Genomic DNA, 17,633 nt, shown 5'->3' with positions numbered 1-17,633 from the left:
TAAGAAAACTAGGCTTCCATCCTCCCTCAGCCCTCCATCCTCTCCTAAGAGCTGCCCCAGGTGGGAGACCTCAAACTTCCAGGCGCTTCCCGTGGTCTTGATACGGTTTTGGAATGTAGGTGAGGTTTGGCGGGGTGAGGTCCAGAGCCGACAGCCGAGAAAGAGTTCTTGAGACATCTTTGGTGCAAAATGGTGGTTTTATTAAAGCCCGGGGTCAGGACCTGGGGGCAGAGAGAGCCACTGCACCGGGGTCACGAGGGGTGACTGATTATGTACCTAGGAGTTGGGGGACATAAGGAAAAGGGAGGTTTTCAAAATAACTTTTGTATGCTGAAGAGGTCCTACCAGATATTCAAGGCCTTGCCATTGTCAAGTTAAGGTGGTTTTTCCCTCTAGTAAAGCATTAACATTAAGACAGTTGGGAGTTTCCTGGAGGAATGTTCTATTCCACAGGTCCTTGTCCATAGGCTGCGGGTTATAAGGAAATTTTATTTTATTTATATTCCCTTTTACCTTTGTTCCTACATCACTGTGGATGGGTGGGTGATGTTAGGGCTCCAGGAAGTTGAGTCTATGGATCTCTGGAAGTTAGGCTATGGATAAGAATGCTTTTTTCTTGTAAATTGCCAAAACATTTTGTAAACTGAGGGAGACTCCTGTCTTGCAGGACTGTGATCTCTGTCAGTTAACCATTGGTTTTTCCCTTCCCTTAGCTTTAGGGCAGCCAGGAGTGCCTGAGGAACTTCACACATGTCCCACCTGGGAGTGGGGGCGGGGGGTTGCGGGGTGTCCTCAGCTTGCCTTCTGCTTCCTCATCAGTCTGACGGAGTACTCTCCTGGCACAAAGGTGTGAATCTTTGGAAGCAAAACCCCCTACAATCTGGCAAGCTGGCCAGACTGGCTGGCAGGTGGGGCTGGGGTTGGGGTAGGCAGAGGGGGATTAAAATGGATCAGAAGAGATCTGCCTGAAGCATGACTGCACCTTCTACACCCCTCTCGACCCCATACCTTATCTTATCCTCCCATCCTCAACCTCATCCAACCTTTGCAGGGCCTGGGCAACAGTATAATCTGAGGCCCATAACCTGTATGTCAAAATAGGAATACCAACAAACTGTTTTTTTTTTATTATTATGTTATGTTAATCACCATACAGTACTTAATTAGATTCTGATGTAGTGATCCATGATTCATTGTTTTCGTATAACACCCAGTGCTCCATGCAATACGTGCCTTCCTGAATACCCATCACCGGGCTCACCCAACCCCCCACCCCCCTCCCTTCTGAAACCCTCAGTTTGTTTCCCGGGGTCCATAGTCTTTCATGGTTTGTCTCCCCCTCCGATTTCCCCCCCTTCAGTTTTCCCTCCCTTCCCCTATGGTCCTCCATGCTCTTCCTTATGTTCCACAGATAAGTGAAACCATATGATAATTGTCTTTCTCTGCTTGACTTATTTCACTTAGCATAATGCCCTCCAGTTCCATCCATGTCGATGCAAATGGTGGGTATTCATCCTTTCTGATGGCTGAGTGATAGTCCATTGTATATATGGACCACATCTGCTTTACCCATTCGCCAACAAACTGTTGTACTCGCCTACTCTTGCTTTGGAATGGCTTGAAAGGCCACGTTAGAATTTATTATTGTTACGGTGTGCAGAGTGTCTGCCTCTGGTCCACAGCCTGTGCCTTTCTCTTCCCAGCCCTAGGTCCTTCTAGATTACCTGAAACCCTAATAGATGCAAAAGAACATGAAAAATGTCACACACAGTCGGATCAGTGTACCCTTCAGCCCAGAATTTTGTGAAAGAATTTTTTATGATCTCAGACTAAAAGGTCAGAGCATTTTCTTGGATAGGCCCACCTTTTTCTTTACTAATTCCCTATGGATCTGTCATTTGTGAATTTATCTAAGCAAAAACGCCCTTTCTCCTTTCAACAATTTAAAAACATCAAAAACAATGTTGAAAAACTAAAGAAGGAGCCACAAACTGGGATATGGTATGTACCACATATATAACTGACAAGGGATATGTAAATACATATAAATGTACGTAAGTATATATATTCTACAATCCTATAAAATAAACAGTCCAGTTAGATGGGCAAAAAATATGAGCCATTGGTTAAAAGAAAAGGAATACAAATGAGCAATAAACAAATGGGAACATAATCTGCTAAATAATCAGAGAACTGCAAAACTGAAGCCACAGTGAGTTACCATTTTGCACCCATCATATCGACAACATTTAAAAACCTGTCAGTAGCAAGTACGGGTGAGGATATAGATCAAAGGGGAGTCGATTATGCTGCTCAGAGAAATGTAAATCAACACGATCACTTTAGAGAACAACTTGGCAATATCTATAAAGGTTGAATATGTACACATATTCATATTCATATTCATTGTGAAAATATTTCCTGAGAGGCAGGGGGCAAGCCTATATGAGTAGTATGAACCAGCAATTCCATGTCTGGGTCCCTGCCCCAAAAGAAACTCTTGCACCTGCACGGGGAGACACGGAGGAGAATTTTCAGAGCATTATTGCTTGTGAGAGAGAAGAGAGAGGGGAAAAAAAAAGCAGCTGAAGCAACCAAAATACCCATCGATAGGAGGTTAGATGAATTGGGGTATAGTCACATAGAGGAATACCACCAAACAGTGAAACAAAATGAATTGGGATTATTAGGTTGAACCATTGAAATTGCCATTGCCTAGGTCAGACACAAGTATTGGCAACTTTGTGTGGGTCAGTCATACACATGCACTGCAGCACGATGCTTTCCAGAACTGAGCAGTGGTGGATGGGAACATTGTGAATGTACTAAATGCCACTGAACTATTCACTTTAAATTGTTCAAATGGTAAATGAAATTAAAAGTCTATCAAAAAAAGAGCATATGCAATATGATATAACTTATACAGAGTTAAAAACCCACATGACAGTCCTATAGGTTGCTTATACATTCATATCCATGAATACAATAATATGTGTGGGGGTGATAAATAAATTTTGGCTGTTACCTGGGGTGGGTCTGGGATTTGGGGAAAGAGGGGGGAATAATGCAGGGGCTTCAGCTGCACTGGTCATGTTTATTTCTTCGGCTGGGTGCTGGATCTGTGGGTCTTCTCTTTCTTCTAAAATCATTTTGTGTTGCCCCCACACCCCCACCCAGGGTCAGGCTCCCTGCTCAGCAGGGAGTCTGCTTCTCCCTCTCCCTCTGCCCCTCCCTTCCGCTCATGCTCTCTCTCTCTCTCAAATAAATAAAAAATCTTAAAAAAAATAAAAAATAAAATCTTTTTGTGTGGTCGATGCTGGTTAATGTAATTTGGCCACCAGACAGGGTGATCTCTCAGCTTGCCGCACTGTGAATATTTGGCCAGCTCAGGTGCACAGGGTGGTTTTGCCCTCTTGGTTGGGGCAGACCGAGTTTCTTCCACTCTGTACCTGTCTGTATTTTTGGTGGTAGTTATTTCTGTGGCGGCGATATAACTCATGTTGCCAAGGCAGGCATGAGGGGCATGGGCTCACTTCTTAGAATCATCATTGCTGCATGTTTAGTCTGGAGCAGGAAGCAAGCTGCAGATGAGAAACCCCCTCGTGATGCCTCTGAGTGCCCCACACCTGTTCTCATAAAATCAGCTTCAAATGCAGACTCAACCCTCTTCATCTGTGACCCCCATTCCCACCCCAGTTGCTGCTGACATTTTTCCACCCCCAGGGGCATGCACAATCAGAAGCTCAGGACTACATCTGATCATCCTACATTTCTGCTTATTCTACCACTTGAAAGCACCGTTGTCCCTCTCCTCATGTCTGCCTGGCTCTCCAGCTCTGGCGACCCTTCAGGGAGCTGGTGAGCCGCTTTCAGCGAGGTACTTCTTGCTGTTACCAACTTAGCAACTTCAGCCCTTGGGTCTAGTCGCTTGCCAATGTTGAAAATGATTACTCTGTGAGCATGAAAGAGAAGTGTTACTGTGCCCATTTTATGGATCAGAAAATCAAGGCTCAGGGAAGCTAAATAAGAAACAAGGTCACATGACTAGAAATGGGGAAGAACCAAACTTGAACTCCATTTGGCTGACCTCCACGTCCAGGGGCCTGTCCTTCCTCTCTGTACCACATTGTTCTTGTGAAAATATTTCCTGAGAGGCAGGGGGCAAGCCTATATGAGTAGTTTGCGCCCCGTCTTGGGGCTTGGAGACGGGAGACTGTCCTCTCTGCTTGAGTTATCACCCTGAAAAGTCCTGGAGAAGCCAATTTTATCAACAGTTTCAGGCTGGTAAAAAAAAAAAAAAAAGGGCTTGGCCTAAGTTAAAGATTGTGATCAAATATTAAAATAGTTCTATCACTTACAAGAAAGATGATTGATTCTGCCAGTAATCGAAAGCACAGGTGTATGCAGAAGTTAGGCGGGGCCACCCTCCTCAGGTTCCTGGCACTGTTCCTGTAGGTCTGGGATCCCTCTATGTGACCAGTCCACTCAGCCAGGTGCCCCCTTTCTTGCTCTATGTTCGGGAGGAGGTTATAACTTCTGGGAAGGACAAGGAAGTGAATTCAGTGGCTGTCAGAGAACACGTATCGGGGCCTGAACAGATCTCAACAACTTCCTTGCTTCGGCCGGCCTTTGCTCAGATGACTCGACCTGGCACAGGCCGGGCGGTAGCTGCTGTCAGTCTTTTCCAGAGGCTTGCTCCTCTGGCCATCCGCCAGCCGTGGGACCTGCCATCAGCCTTATGCCGAGCCCCAGAGCAAGACGTGTACCTGGCCCCTTGCTGGCGCCACCTTTCCGTTTTGGAGCCGTGGAGTTTAGAATTCCGAACTTGTCACGCTTCTTCCCTATTTCTCACACTTTTGTTTCATGTGTCTATGTGTCTATCTCATTTCATCTTTTAAGAATTCCTGTATTCCGGCACCTGGGCGGCTCGGTTGGTGAAGCGTCTGCCTTCGGCTCAGGTCATGATCCCAGGGTCCTGGGATCGAGCCCCACATCGGGCTCCCTGCTCAATCTGCTTCTCCTTCTCCTGCTCCCCTGCTTGTGCCCCACCCCCTCTGTCAAATAAATAAATAAAATCTTAAAAAAAAAATCCTATTTTCTTTATTTGGGAATATACTACAAGCATCTGGTAAAACATTTACATAGTGCCAAAGGATACACAGGGAAAAGTAGGTTTCACACGGATCCCCATCCCCCAAATCTCCAGTTCCTTCCACAGAGGAAATTGTTGTTGTTGTTGTTTTTAAATTTTTAAGTAACCTTTACACCCAATGTGGGGGCTCCGACCTAGAACCCTGAGATCAAGAGGCGCATGCTCTTCCGACAGAGCCAGCCAGGTGCCCCCAGAAGTAATTATTGTTTCCAGTATGTTGAATATGCTTCAGAGATATTTTTTCTTATACAAACACATATGTGTCTGTGTCTTCCTCTCGTTTTTCCCTTCCCAAATGCTAGCAGACTGTTCTGCGCTTGGGTTTTTAAATTCAAGAGATCCCAGAGAGCCAGTTCTATATCAGAACCTCTAGGCCTCCCTGATCCTTTCCACGGTGGCCTGTGTTCCATCACACGCATGTGTCATGGTGGTCTCACGAGCCTCCTGCTGACGGGCACTCAGGGATTGCAGACTTCATGAGGGTAGGAACCAGGTCTTACCCCTCCTGTTTCCTATGCTCCAACCTAAAACAGTGCTCTGCCAGAATCATTTAGTAGTCAATACACAAATACAAACCACAAACACGTTCATTCATGCAAACTGGGGAACAGCTCTTATGTTTTCTTCGCCCTGAGTTCTGCATCTGCTGTTTGCTGCTCTGAAAATGAGCTAGTTCTCACTCAGCTTTCTCGTCAGCCACACCATCAACCAACAGGTACTCGGCGCTGCCAGGTGTCAGGCAGTTAGAGAACGGATGGATGCCAAAAATGTCCCTGCCCTCTGGGAAATTATAATCTGGTTGGGGAGAGAAGAAAGGTGGTTTTTGGCAAAAGTGACATAACGACATGATAAAGAAAGGATGGCTACATTTAAAAAATGGTATTAGGACAATTGATTCTCCACCATCAAGAAAAAAAATAAAGTTAGATGCCTACCTCAGACCATACACAAAACTCCAAAACACACAAAACTCCTAAAATATAAATGTTAAAACAAAACTATAAAGGCATTAAGAGAAATATAGGTAATAAAAGACCAGAGAAGGCTTCCCTGAGCACCACACAGAAGCTAGAAGTCACAAAGGAAAAGATAGATACATTTGACTACATAAAAGTGTCAATCTTCTGTGTGATCAAAGCTACAAAACTGCATTAAAAAGAGAGGCAATGACATTTGGGAAGACAAAAAAGATGCCCATCATATCTTGATAACTAAAAAGAAAGCAAACTGTAAGCCATGTATATATTGATATAGATACTCGAGTCCAGTGTGAGATGGAAACCACACCTGTAATTTGAAATGGAAAATTTAACAGGAAGCATTATTAACCAGTAAAAGAAAGTTAACTACTGAAAGTAAAATCCCTTTAGGGCTGAGAGAGAGTACCCTTGGAAGGAAGACTTTTAGAAGACTCCTCCCCAGCCCGCCAAGGTTGGGAGTCAGACCTGTTGAAGAAGATGTGGCCGTGCCCACTGACGGTAGAGAAGTTCACGGGCATGTCACGGGTCAGAGGTCGGCAGCAGCATGCAAATGGAGGCTGGTGAGCAGGCTTCCTGCTGGCACGCTGACAAAATTCTCTGGAGTGTGAGCCCTACTAGGTCTTTTGCAAGTGGCTAGCAGCTGTGCCTTAGAAGCAGGAAGAAAATTGCGCTGAACTTGGAAGAGAAGCCCTTCCTCGGCTCTGCCTTGTGCTCTCCAGCGTGCTCTAGGAACAAAACCGAAAACTGTACCGGTGGGCAATGGAGAAATTGTCACTGGGTGTAGCTACAGGGTCGCCAAGCAGGTGGTAGGAGAGGGGATTTGGAGCTGAGAGGCAGTGCTGAGTGGATTGATTCTCATAGTAGACTGAGCCTGCTTTTGCAAACAAAATAGTATATGGGATGTATGTGCATATTCACACTTCTTAGGTATTCACTCTGTACACCAGGAGCTGTTCTAACTCTTGCATGTATTAACTCATTTGATTTTCACAATAACCCTCAAATTCCTCAAAGGAATTAATATTAACATTAATATTAATGTCAGGACACGGAAGCACCAAGCTGTGAAGTGACTTGCCCAAGGTCACACAACTGGTACGTGGCAGAGCAAGAATCGTGAAGGCTTCATAGGCACAGGTGTAGACGGAAAGAATCAAAGTAACAGTGGGATCTCTGAAGTCCGTATCGAAGAGGTCACGGAAGAGGCTTTTATTTTAATTTATTTTTTAAAATCAGTGCTTCAATACACAACTACAATGATAAACGACTGCTTTTTATTTTGTTTTTGTATATGTGGGTGGGCTTTTTCGGGGAGCGGGTTATTTTCCAAAGAAAAAAGAATAATTGATAAATGACACTTGTCTGTGCTGGGTGGTAAGAACCAAGTGTCCCGAGAGCACGAGAGAGCTCTCGGTGGGAGGAGGGCATTCCTGGAGGGAAGGGCAGGGGCCTGAGCAAAGGTTTAGAAGAGGGTGAGTCACCCAGTCCCAGCCACAGGGTGTCGGGTCTGATCCGTGGCCGGTTATCCACCCTGAGCTGTCTGCCCTCCTCAGCCCGACAACTTCAGGGAAAAAGGTGGCCAGTGGCTGCCTGAGGGAAGCGGGAGGGCAAAGGAATGAACAGCACTTCCAAGCATCTGCTCTGTGAGGTAATACATGCAAACGCCACAGACACTGCTTTACTTATCCCTCGCAACACGCAGCAACCTCAGAGAAGTCATCAGTATTGCGACTTCCCACAGGACAAGATCCAGGCTGAGTGAAGCAGAGAAAGGTATCTGTGGATCCTCAGCAAAAGGCAGAGTCCGGGCTGGAATCCAGATCCGGTCTGATTCCCAAGTCCAGGCTCAGTCCACCACACACAGCTGCTTTCCAGATGGTGAAACACCAGGCTCCTTTCCCTAACGGCCCGCTTCAGGAATGCTGCCCCTGGTGGCCGGTCAGCAACTTCAGATCCTTCCCCAGAGACAGAGGGCTACAGGTCAAAGGGTCAGTGGAGAGCCCAGGCGAAGGGCGGGTATTGACTTTCAACTCATCTCTTCTTCTAGGAGTGGCCCCCCCGGGCTACACCCACTTTCAGACTGTAGGGCTGGGCCTGGGCAGCCGAAACGCAGTTGGCACTTGAAACTTGGGACCACTGAGATGAGCCTGGAATTTCCAAGATGGGCTTAAGAGAAGTGGTGGGCACTGCTGCCTGAGGGGCTGACTGAGAAAGGTGCTAGTTGGGACCTACCCACTGTCTGTTTCATTAGGAGTCCACTATTGTTGCCTACGGGCTGGGTATGCATGGAGGGGGCGCTCTTTAGCCACATTCTTGATACCGGGACCGATGAGCTCATGCAATGTTCCCTTCTAGCCTGGGGCCCACTGGTGATACTGGGCAGTGTGTAGTCATTATGCATTAAACAAGAGTGGATCACATAGTGAAAAGTCATTCTCTTTATAATTCTCTTAACATCAGGGGGAAAAAATCCACTGTCAGTGCTAATCTATCTTTAACATATTTCAAAACATGCTAACTGCCCTTTTTGACAAAGGAGAGAGGGGTCAATAATATCTAGCTAGAAACTTAGTTATAGCAACATTTTCATTTTATTTACTCTTATAGTTCCTCTTCTGTAGCAAATGTAATGCTTTTCCATTTATGGTAGTGATATAAAACTTCCTTTTTTTTTTAAAGATTTATTTATTTCTTTGAGAGAGCGAGAATGAGAGAGAGAGAGTACATGGGGGGGGAGGGTCAGAGGGAGAAGCAGGCTCCTCACTGAGCAGGGAGCCCGATGTGGGACTCGATCCCAGGACTCCGGGACCATGACCTGAGCCAAAGGCAGTCGCTCAACCAACTGAGCCACCCAGGTGCCCAAAACTTCCCTTTTAATAATAGTTATTTATGTAAATTTTTATTTAAGGAAAGAAAGTGAGTTAAAAATTACATGAGTAAGAGAATAAATAAACAGGGACTATGACAAAAATTGTCAAAGTCATTTAGAAATGACTGAAGGGAGCAACTTGGTGCCATTCATGATGAAGGCCAGCCTGCTGTGACAGACAGCATCTAAACTGCCCAAGTGGTGATTCAGCTACAGAAGCCCAGACTCTTGAGGGGAAGTTCTAGAATAAGTCTTGTGTAGAGATCAGTGATTTTAGGATAATATTAAGGAGTTCTTTCATATCTGTGTCTCTCGCTGCCCATGTGCTTTCTCAATCTGGGGAAATTGAGAAGTGTGGAATGGACCAGACTATGAAAAAGTGGCAGGAAGTTGGTGGTTTTTCTAGTTGGACACAAGGAGTGGGAATTAGCAGATGTCTTAGCTGTTTGTGAAGAGAAGGACACAGCAGCATCTGTTCACCAGTGGGAGATCCCACGGTCCACACCTTCCAGTCCTTTTCCCTGTGGTATCACCTTTGGACGCTTACACTTGTTTTTCTGGTATTTAATTCCACATTTCTATGTAACATGCTTATCCTTCTAGCTTTTGATTAATCAGTTTTGTCATTTAGGTCGAGATGGTTAATTGCATGATTCAAGTTGCCTCTTCCTCTGTCTTGTCAGTTACTGAGAGACACACAGATACCTCCTGCTACAATCATGGAATGACTCTCATTTTAGTTCTGACACTTTGTTCTAGGTCTGCTTGGTTTGGTATTAGTATAATGATACCAGATTTCCATCCTTATATTTTCAGGATTTCATGTGTCTTTACACTTGAAATGGGTCTGTTGTAAACAGTTGTAGGGGAGGAAAATTTTTCCCTTTTTTCCTTGTAGGTTCTCTGACTGGCTTAATAATTAAAGTGATACAGGACAGACTAACAGAAGAAAAACAAAGTCAATTTTGTATGTACAGGAGCTCACAAAAATATCACACTCAACGGCGTAACCAAAACAGACAGCTTTTACACCTTTTAGACAAGGAAACAATAAGTTTGTGAAGAATTGACAAAACAAAGAAGTTTGGGGTTGAGGTAGCAGATTAGTGAGAAAGTAGCAAGGTTTGTTTATATGCTCTTTTTGGCCCTGAATTCTCTATTTCCATAGTGATAAGGATGTCTCTCTACCTGCTGGTACAGGGAGGGTACCTTTCACATCAGAGATTTATTTTCTGCTGTCAGCGGGACAAAGGAGGGTCAGGGGGTCTTTCTTGCACTGGCTGTTTCTTAAGTAACTTTAATTCAAAATAACCAATATGCTAAGTGGCATATTTTGGGATGGCATGTTTTGCCCTTCCTCACAGTGTATTGTCAGGTTTTACAATTTTTGCTTTGTTTTTGCTTTCAAAATCCAGTCTGGTTTCTTCTTAAAGTTAAAATATTTAGTTCATTTTCATTTAATGTAATTATTGATATAATTGGGTTTAAAGCTGCCATTTTTCTAGTTGTTTTCTATTTGTGGCACGAGTTCAATTTTCTCTACTTAGATAAATTAAGTAATTTTAAAAAGTCTACCCTACCCTTTTTCTAGCTTGTTAATTATCTATTCTTTCGGTTTTCTTTTCGTGGTTGCTTTCGATCTGCTTCCGAAAGTGCAGCCACTACCCTCATGTTGTTTTTTAAGATTTAACTTATTTGTTAGAGTGAGAGAGAGAGAGAGATTGAGCAAGAGGAGGGGCAGAGGGAGAAGGAGAGAAAGAATCTCAAGCAGACGCCACACCAAGCTCAGAGTCCAACTCCCTGCTTCTTATATGCATTTGGTGCTATAAATTTCCCCCTAAGAATTGCTTTAGTGGCATCCCACAAATTTTGATACATTTTGTTTTCATTTTAATTCAATTCAGAAATACTATACCTAATTTCCTTTTGATTTCTTTTTTGACCCATGGATTATTAGAAATATGTTACTTAATTTCCAAATATTTGGGAATTTTCCCCATATTCTTCTGTTGTCCAGGCCAATAACAAATTTCCGGCACTTGAAGTCAGAGATCCTATTCCTCAGAGGGAGGATTATACCCAAGAACCACAGGTATTTCAATATAAAACAAATAAGAAGAAGGATGTGACATGATTTTTCAAAGAAAGAATGAATTTAGTAGAAAAAGTGTCAGTTATATTCTAGTCTCTACTTGAATCTTGATAGCCTTTGACTTTCTTCATCAGGTTCTTAACTAGTTGGAGTTTTTTCGATGTGTCTAATTTCTTTTCTCCAGTAGAATCCTTTTCTCTATCTTTATGAAAACATCCAGCAAGGCCTAGGAGCGCAAACAGAGAATCAGGAGACGAGAAATGAGTCATGTTTTATTTTTTTTAATTTATTTTTGAAAAAGAGCGAGAGACAGAGAGAGAGAGAGAGAGAGAGAGCATGAGTGGGGTGAGGGGCAGAGGGAGAAGCAGGCTCCCCGCTGAGCGGGGAGCCCAATGCGGGGCTCGATCCCAGGACCCCGGGACCATGACCTGAGCCAAAGGCAGGCACTTAACGACTGAGCCACCCAGGTGCCCCTTTGTTGGTTTTTTTAAATGTAAACTTTTCCTCAAAATACTCCATAAATACAGAAGATGCACAAGAGTCATAAATGTACAGCTTAAATCATTTTGATTTTTTGGCAGTTTCTGCCCCCCACTTACTTTTTTCTTCTCCAGAACTAGAGTCTCACTTTTTTCACCAAGTACATTGTTCCCCTGTTTTGTTTGGGGGACAAACTAATGCTCAGAGACCGACATTGTCTTTGCCAGTAGTTCATCTAACACAGGTTCACTGTGGGAATTTTACAAGCCCATATAGCATATAGGATAATATCTCTTAATAAGCCAATAAAGAAATAACATACTCCAAATTAATGATAGCTTATTCACACTATTGTTTCAGGCAAGAGGAGATGAAAGAGAGAAAGTCCAAATTTAGCTGGGATGTACCTTTATGCAAATTGGCAATGGGGAGAGAAGGCTTAGCCAACAGCAAGCTGACACCCTGGCGGGTGTCAAAGTCAAAGTCCCCTGTTGCTGGAGCACATTGATCGGGAATGTGCCCCAGTACTGATGGGCAAGACTCCTGCATGGTTCTCACCCCTGCAGGTAAGAGTTGCCTTTACTGTAGCAGGAGCCAAAGCCCCAAGGTCTTTGGAGCACTAGCTAGATTAGCAGAATCGCCTTCCCAAGACTGAACACTCTCAGACGGTCCTCACAAGCTCTCAGTATTTAAAGTCTAAATGTCCCCTGGTCATAGTTGATTCCTCTAATTTTTTTCTTTTTTTAGGAGAGAGAGAGAGAGAGAGAGTACAGGGTGGGCAGAAGAGGGGCAGAGGGGAAAGAGGATCTTAATTAAGCAGGCTCCACGCTCGACATGTGGAGCCCGACATGGGGCTCGATCTCACCGTGACTGTGAAATCATGACCTGAGTTGGAATCAAGAATCAGTTGCTTAATCAACTGAGCCACCCAAGTGCCTCTCCTCTTATGTTTTTATTGCTACCGCTCAGGAGCTGAGCTATTGAGTGCTTATCAACAACAGGAAAGATGAGGGTATCCTGATACAGCTTACTTCACTCTCATTTTTTTTATCTTTGCCATAAACAGGTGGATTTAAAATCATATCCGACCAATACAGAACATCCCCCAAGAAAGCAGGCTGCTTTGTAAAGTCATTTAGTTTATCTGTGCCTCAGTGGATAGTTCTGTCGTACAGCTTCATCCTGCTCAGAAAGACAGAAGAGGTGAGAATGATAGTCTTCGGTTCTGTGCCATGGCCACCTCTGGGCCAGCTTTGTGGGATGGTGAAGCAGCAGCCTTAGACGTCAGGCATGACAAGGGTTAAAAGGCTAGCCTGGGGAACAATGGAAAGGGGCATTTTGCATTCTCATCAAACTGCCTGTGGGGTCCTGAAGTAACATGTGAGAAGAACTTGGACCAAAGAGACAGCCTAGGCTGGAGTGGTCCTAGAGGGCTTCCTAGAGGAAGTGAACAGTGTTGTGTGGATTCACACTTTGGAGTATCAGATGGAGAGTATTCCAAGCTGGGACAACAAATAATGGGGACAAAAGAGAGAAAGGTGGGTGGAGTAGCATGATACTACCAAGGAGCCAGTTCTGAGCTGGAGTTGAGATGTTGTAGAAGAGTCCTGAGAAGACTTCGGTTATCTTTTGGGACAAGCAGAGAAGTGGCTCTATTTGAAAACTATGCCTCGAATATGTGGGATATCACTGAAAGTTCCCCAGGGTTATTTATGAGGTAATTTCAGGGGAGAGTCACTCCCCGTTCCACACAGGGGCACTTAAACTTTTATTCTCTTTTGTCTTCTGAAAGGCATTTCTCCTCAACTGTTAGGTATCGTCACCTAATTTCTTTATTTTGTTGCCTGAATTGCTTTTTTATTTTTTGGTTAATAACAGACCTTTTTCGGAGTTTGTAGACACCTTATCAGCTTACTTTTCTACCATGTTTGCTCCTTAAATCTCAGGTCTCTTGGGCTGATTGTGCTGTGGGCTAATTTGCTTTCCCTTAGTGATCACGTCTTTCTGTTTCCCTTCCCTCCTGGCTTGGCAATTTTCACTCTTTTGAAGCAAGAGACTCCTCCCGGTCCACATGTCACTGGCAACGGGAGATCATCGCCCCATCGTCTCTGAGTTTGCTCTTGTGAAGCTCCCACTGCAGCAGAATTGTGAAGCTTTTGACCTTGTCCCTTGGTGGCTTCAGATGCAATCTGGTACAGCATTTGCCTGTTGATAAATGAAACCAAGCTCATGACCGGACTCTCCTCTGCTTTTTTTCCCCAATACCCCTACTCTCAGAGCACTAGGGAGATTTTTGATCCCTTTTAGCCTGTTTATTTGTCTCTCTTCCTTCCTGAGAGGTTAGTCTATAAATAAATGATCTCAAATTATTGCATAGATATTCCTGAAGTCCCCACGTTACTGAAGCCAGGCCCGTTTCTAGCATGTGGGAGGTAAGGCCTAGACCTGCAATGTCTCTTAAGGAAACAGACCCAACCCGGTGCAGGGATACAGAAAAGAGGTACTCTTCTCCTTCAGGCCCATTGCCTTCAAGAACAGAGAAGAATTTCAAAGCTGATTTACCATCTCACATTATCTGTTACTTTTCTGCTTCTTCCTTTCCTCCTCTACCTCCAGAGAAACATCAGGAGTCATTCTCCCTGAGAAGAGCAGACATAAAATAACGCCTCCTGTCCTCAGTCTTATTTTACCCTGTGAAACAGCTTATGCTGGTCATCTAAGAGGGGGAAAGAAAAAAAAAAGAACACAGGAAAAAAATTAAGCTTATATTCTCCGTTGACCAGATAAAATATAGACTTACAGTAATGAAAAGGCTAAGAGAAGAACTACATGAACAGAAAAATGGAACAGAGTAGATAGCCCAGAAATAATCCCTAAAATATGCAAAGGTATCATAAAGGCAAAGGGGTAGCACAAATCAACAGTGAATATGGGAATACTAAGTAAGAGGTGCTAGACGACTAGTTAACCACTTGGACAACGAGTCAAGCTAGACTCTCACTTTCCATTGTACATCAAAATCAAATCATTGAACTGGATATTTAAATTTAAAATACAGGGACGCCTGGGTGGCTCAGTCGGTTAAGTGTCTGCCTTCAGCCCAGGTCATGATCCCGGGGTCCTGGGATTGAGTCCCTGAGGCTCCCTGCTCATCGGGGAGTCTGCTTCTCCCTCTCCCTGCTGCTCCCCCTGCTTGTGCTCTCTCTCTCTCTCTGACAAATAAATAAATAAAATCTTTGGAAAAAAATTTTAAATACAAAAAAATCAATTAAAATTTTGATTGAATTTCTTATCTCTGTGTAGGTAACATCTATCTAGGCTTGAATACATTTAGAGAAATTGACAAAGGAATATAGTGAGGGGAGTGGAATACGCCATTCCAAAATGTGCCACATGTGGATTATTTCCAGCTGAAGACAATCGGGGCCCAGCGGACTCAGGAGGAACTTTTTTTTACCTCCCCGCTTAACTGCTTAAAAGAACTTAGATAGGGAGCCTGTACCAGGAAGAAAGCTAATACCAGAAATAGCTTTTTATATCAGAAAAACTTATCTACTTGGCACCGCAAACATTTCTTTACCAAACATTTGCTCTGCTCATCTTCCTGTGAACGGTCTTCCTCCACTTTGAAGCTCCAGACCCCTACCTGGTTCTCCTTAGCTCAGGATGATATATAAACCTCAATTACCTGATTGCTGAGGAGTCTAATATTTTTATGGGGCTGCCATATGTAAGAAATGTGCTCCTCTAGGGACACCTGGGTGGCTCATTCGGTTGAGCATCTCCCTTCAGCTCAGGTCATGATCTTGGGGGTCCTGGGATCAAGTCCCATGTTGGACTTCCTGCTCAGTGGGGAACCTGCTTCTCCCTCTGCTGCTCCCCCTGCTTGTGCTCTCTTGCTCGCTCTCCCTCTCTCTCAAATAAATAAATAAAATCTTTAAAAAAAGGAAATGTGCTCTTCTACTGTTAATCGGTCTTATGTCAGTTTAATTATTAAGCCAGCCAAAGAACCTAGAAGGGAAGAAGGGAAAGGTTTTCTGCACCTACAATAGATATAATTTCATAAACACAAAGCATTTTGGTATATCTAAAAATCTTCATGAGTGACCAATTAGAGATCGGTACCAGAGATAAAATAAATAGGTTTCAATATCCAAAAATTTAAACTCTGTCTCTCTCACAATAAAGCAAAAGAAAACAACAAAATTGGAAAAATATATGATAATGGAAAAAAAAGCTTAGTAAATCTATATTAAGAATTCATATGCCTAACAAAGCCAATACCTCACATCCATTTAATAAGTGACAAAAAAATAAGTGACAAAAGTAGATGAACAGTCAATTTATATACAAGAAAATTTCTGTTGTTGAAGAAATTATAGGATACAGAAAAAGAGATTTTTTTCAACTCATTTTGTGAGGTGCACATAGCCCTGGATCTATAAGCACAATGGAAGCAATTTATTTTTAGGAAACTGAGGTAGGAAAATCCTATAATCAACATCAAACATCCTGAAAATTCTTTTTCTTGATAATTTAACACCCCTTCCTGATTAAAAAAAATGCTAGGGAGCTTAAGTTGGAAGGAAGAGTTCCTAACTTGAAAAATAACTGTCAAATCCAGATGACCAATTGACACATGAAAAGATGCTCATCATCACTCATCATCAGGGAAACACAAATCAAAACCACAATGAGATATCACCTCACACCTGTCAGAATGGCTAAAATCAACAATACAAGGAACAACAGGCATTGGTGAGGATGTGGAGAAAGGGGAGCCCTCTTGCACTGTTGGTACGAATGAAAACTGGTACAGCCACTGTGGAAAATAGTATGGAGTTTCCTCAGACACTTAAAAATAGAACTACCCTATGATCCAGTAATTGCACTACTGGGTATTTACCCAAAAGATACAGAAACCTAAGTTCAAAGGGATACATGCACCCCGAAGTTTACAGCAACATTATTTACAATAGCTAAATTATGGAAGCAGCCCAAGTGTCCATTGACAGATGAATGGATAAAGAAGATGTGAGATATACATATATATATATATATATACAGTGGACTATTACTCATTCATAAAAAGGATGAAATGTTGCCATTTGCAACAACATGAATCCATAACACTGTAAAGAATATAATGCTAAATGAAGTAAGTCAATCAGAAAAAGACAGATTTCACTCACATGTGGATTTTAAGAAACAAAACAAATGAGCAAAGGAAAGAGAGAGAGGGAAACCAAGAAACAGATTCTTAACTGTAGAGAACCGGTGGTTACCAGAAGGGAGGTGCGTAGGAGGATGAATCCTGGAAGAAAAGTAAGACACTGAATGAAAAAAAAAAAAAAGCATATCATTATGTACTCATTAAATGTTTGGACTGAAAGTATTCTTAAAGATTGTCCAGTCTAACTCCCTAACTCCCATATTTGGGAAGGTAGACATTGGGCTGAGAGCTGAATTATGCAGTTCGGGTACCTCACTCTCTGGTCTGTGCTCTCTCCCCTCTGCAACGTGGCCTGTCCTGCTGCCATGACATGGAAAAAGGTGTGTCTCATTTCCTTCTCAGATCCTCACCCTCTCACATTGATTTGCTGGGTCTGTTCTGCCTGCAGAAATTCCAGACGTTCACAGGGAACACTGGCCAAATATTCTTTATTAGACTTTTGTTACATTTTTGGAGGCATTTCTTGGAACACATCCCAGAAAGAAGCATCTATCTTTGCCCTCTGGTAAGAGTTCTTAAAAAAAAAAAAAGATTTTATTTATTTATTTGACAGAAAGCGAGCGGTCATGAGCAGGGGGAGTGGCAGGAAGAGGCAAAGGGCAGAAGCTGACTCCCTGCTGAGCAGGGAGCCCTATGCAAGACTCGATCCCAGGACACTGGGATCATGACCGGAGTCGAAGGCAGACACTGAACCCACTGAGCCACCCAGATGCCCCTTATTTAGGATTTTAGGAAGGAACCAATTTCTTCTAGAATTTTCTAGGCTGGTAACCACTGACATGTTCAGATGATATTTTCTTTTGAACTGAATATATGTAAATTACAAG

The 17,633-nt window shown here is 43.3% G+C and overlaps 1 long non-coding RNA gene across 1 annotated transcript; it reads left to right on the top strand.

Moving 5' to 3' along the window:
* The first annotated feature begins 12,093 nt into the window (after positions 1-12,093).
* Positions 12,094-13,832, top strand: LOC141374662 (uncharacterized). The gene is made up of 3 exons (XR_012381739.1): positions 12,094-12,139; positions 12,640-12,776; positions 13,623-13,832. It is a non-coding gene; the product is annotated as an uncharacterized lncRNA (long non-coding RNA).
* Positions 13,833-17,633: the final 3,801 nt, after the last annotated feature.

The sequence above is a fragment of the Callorhinus ursinus genome, unplaced genomic scaffold, assembly GCF_003265705.2.
Source record: "Callorhinus ursinus isolate GAN/ISIS: 27379988/994484 unplaced genomic scaffold, GSC_fseal_2.0 scaffold2, whole genome shotgun sequence".
Taxonomy (NCBI): domain Eukaryota; kingdom Metazoa; phylum Chordata; class Mammalia; order Carnivora; family Otariidae; genus Callorhinus; species Callorhinus ursinus.
Note: the sequence above shows the minus strand (reverse complement) of the source record. Positions and strands in the feature narration are given on the sequence as shown.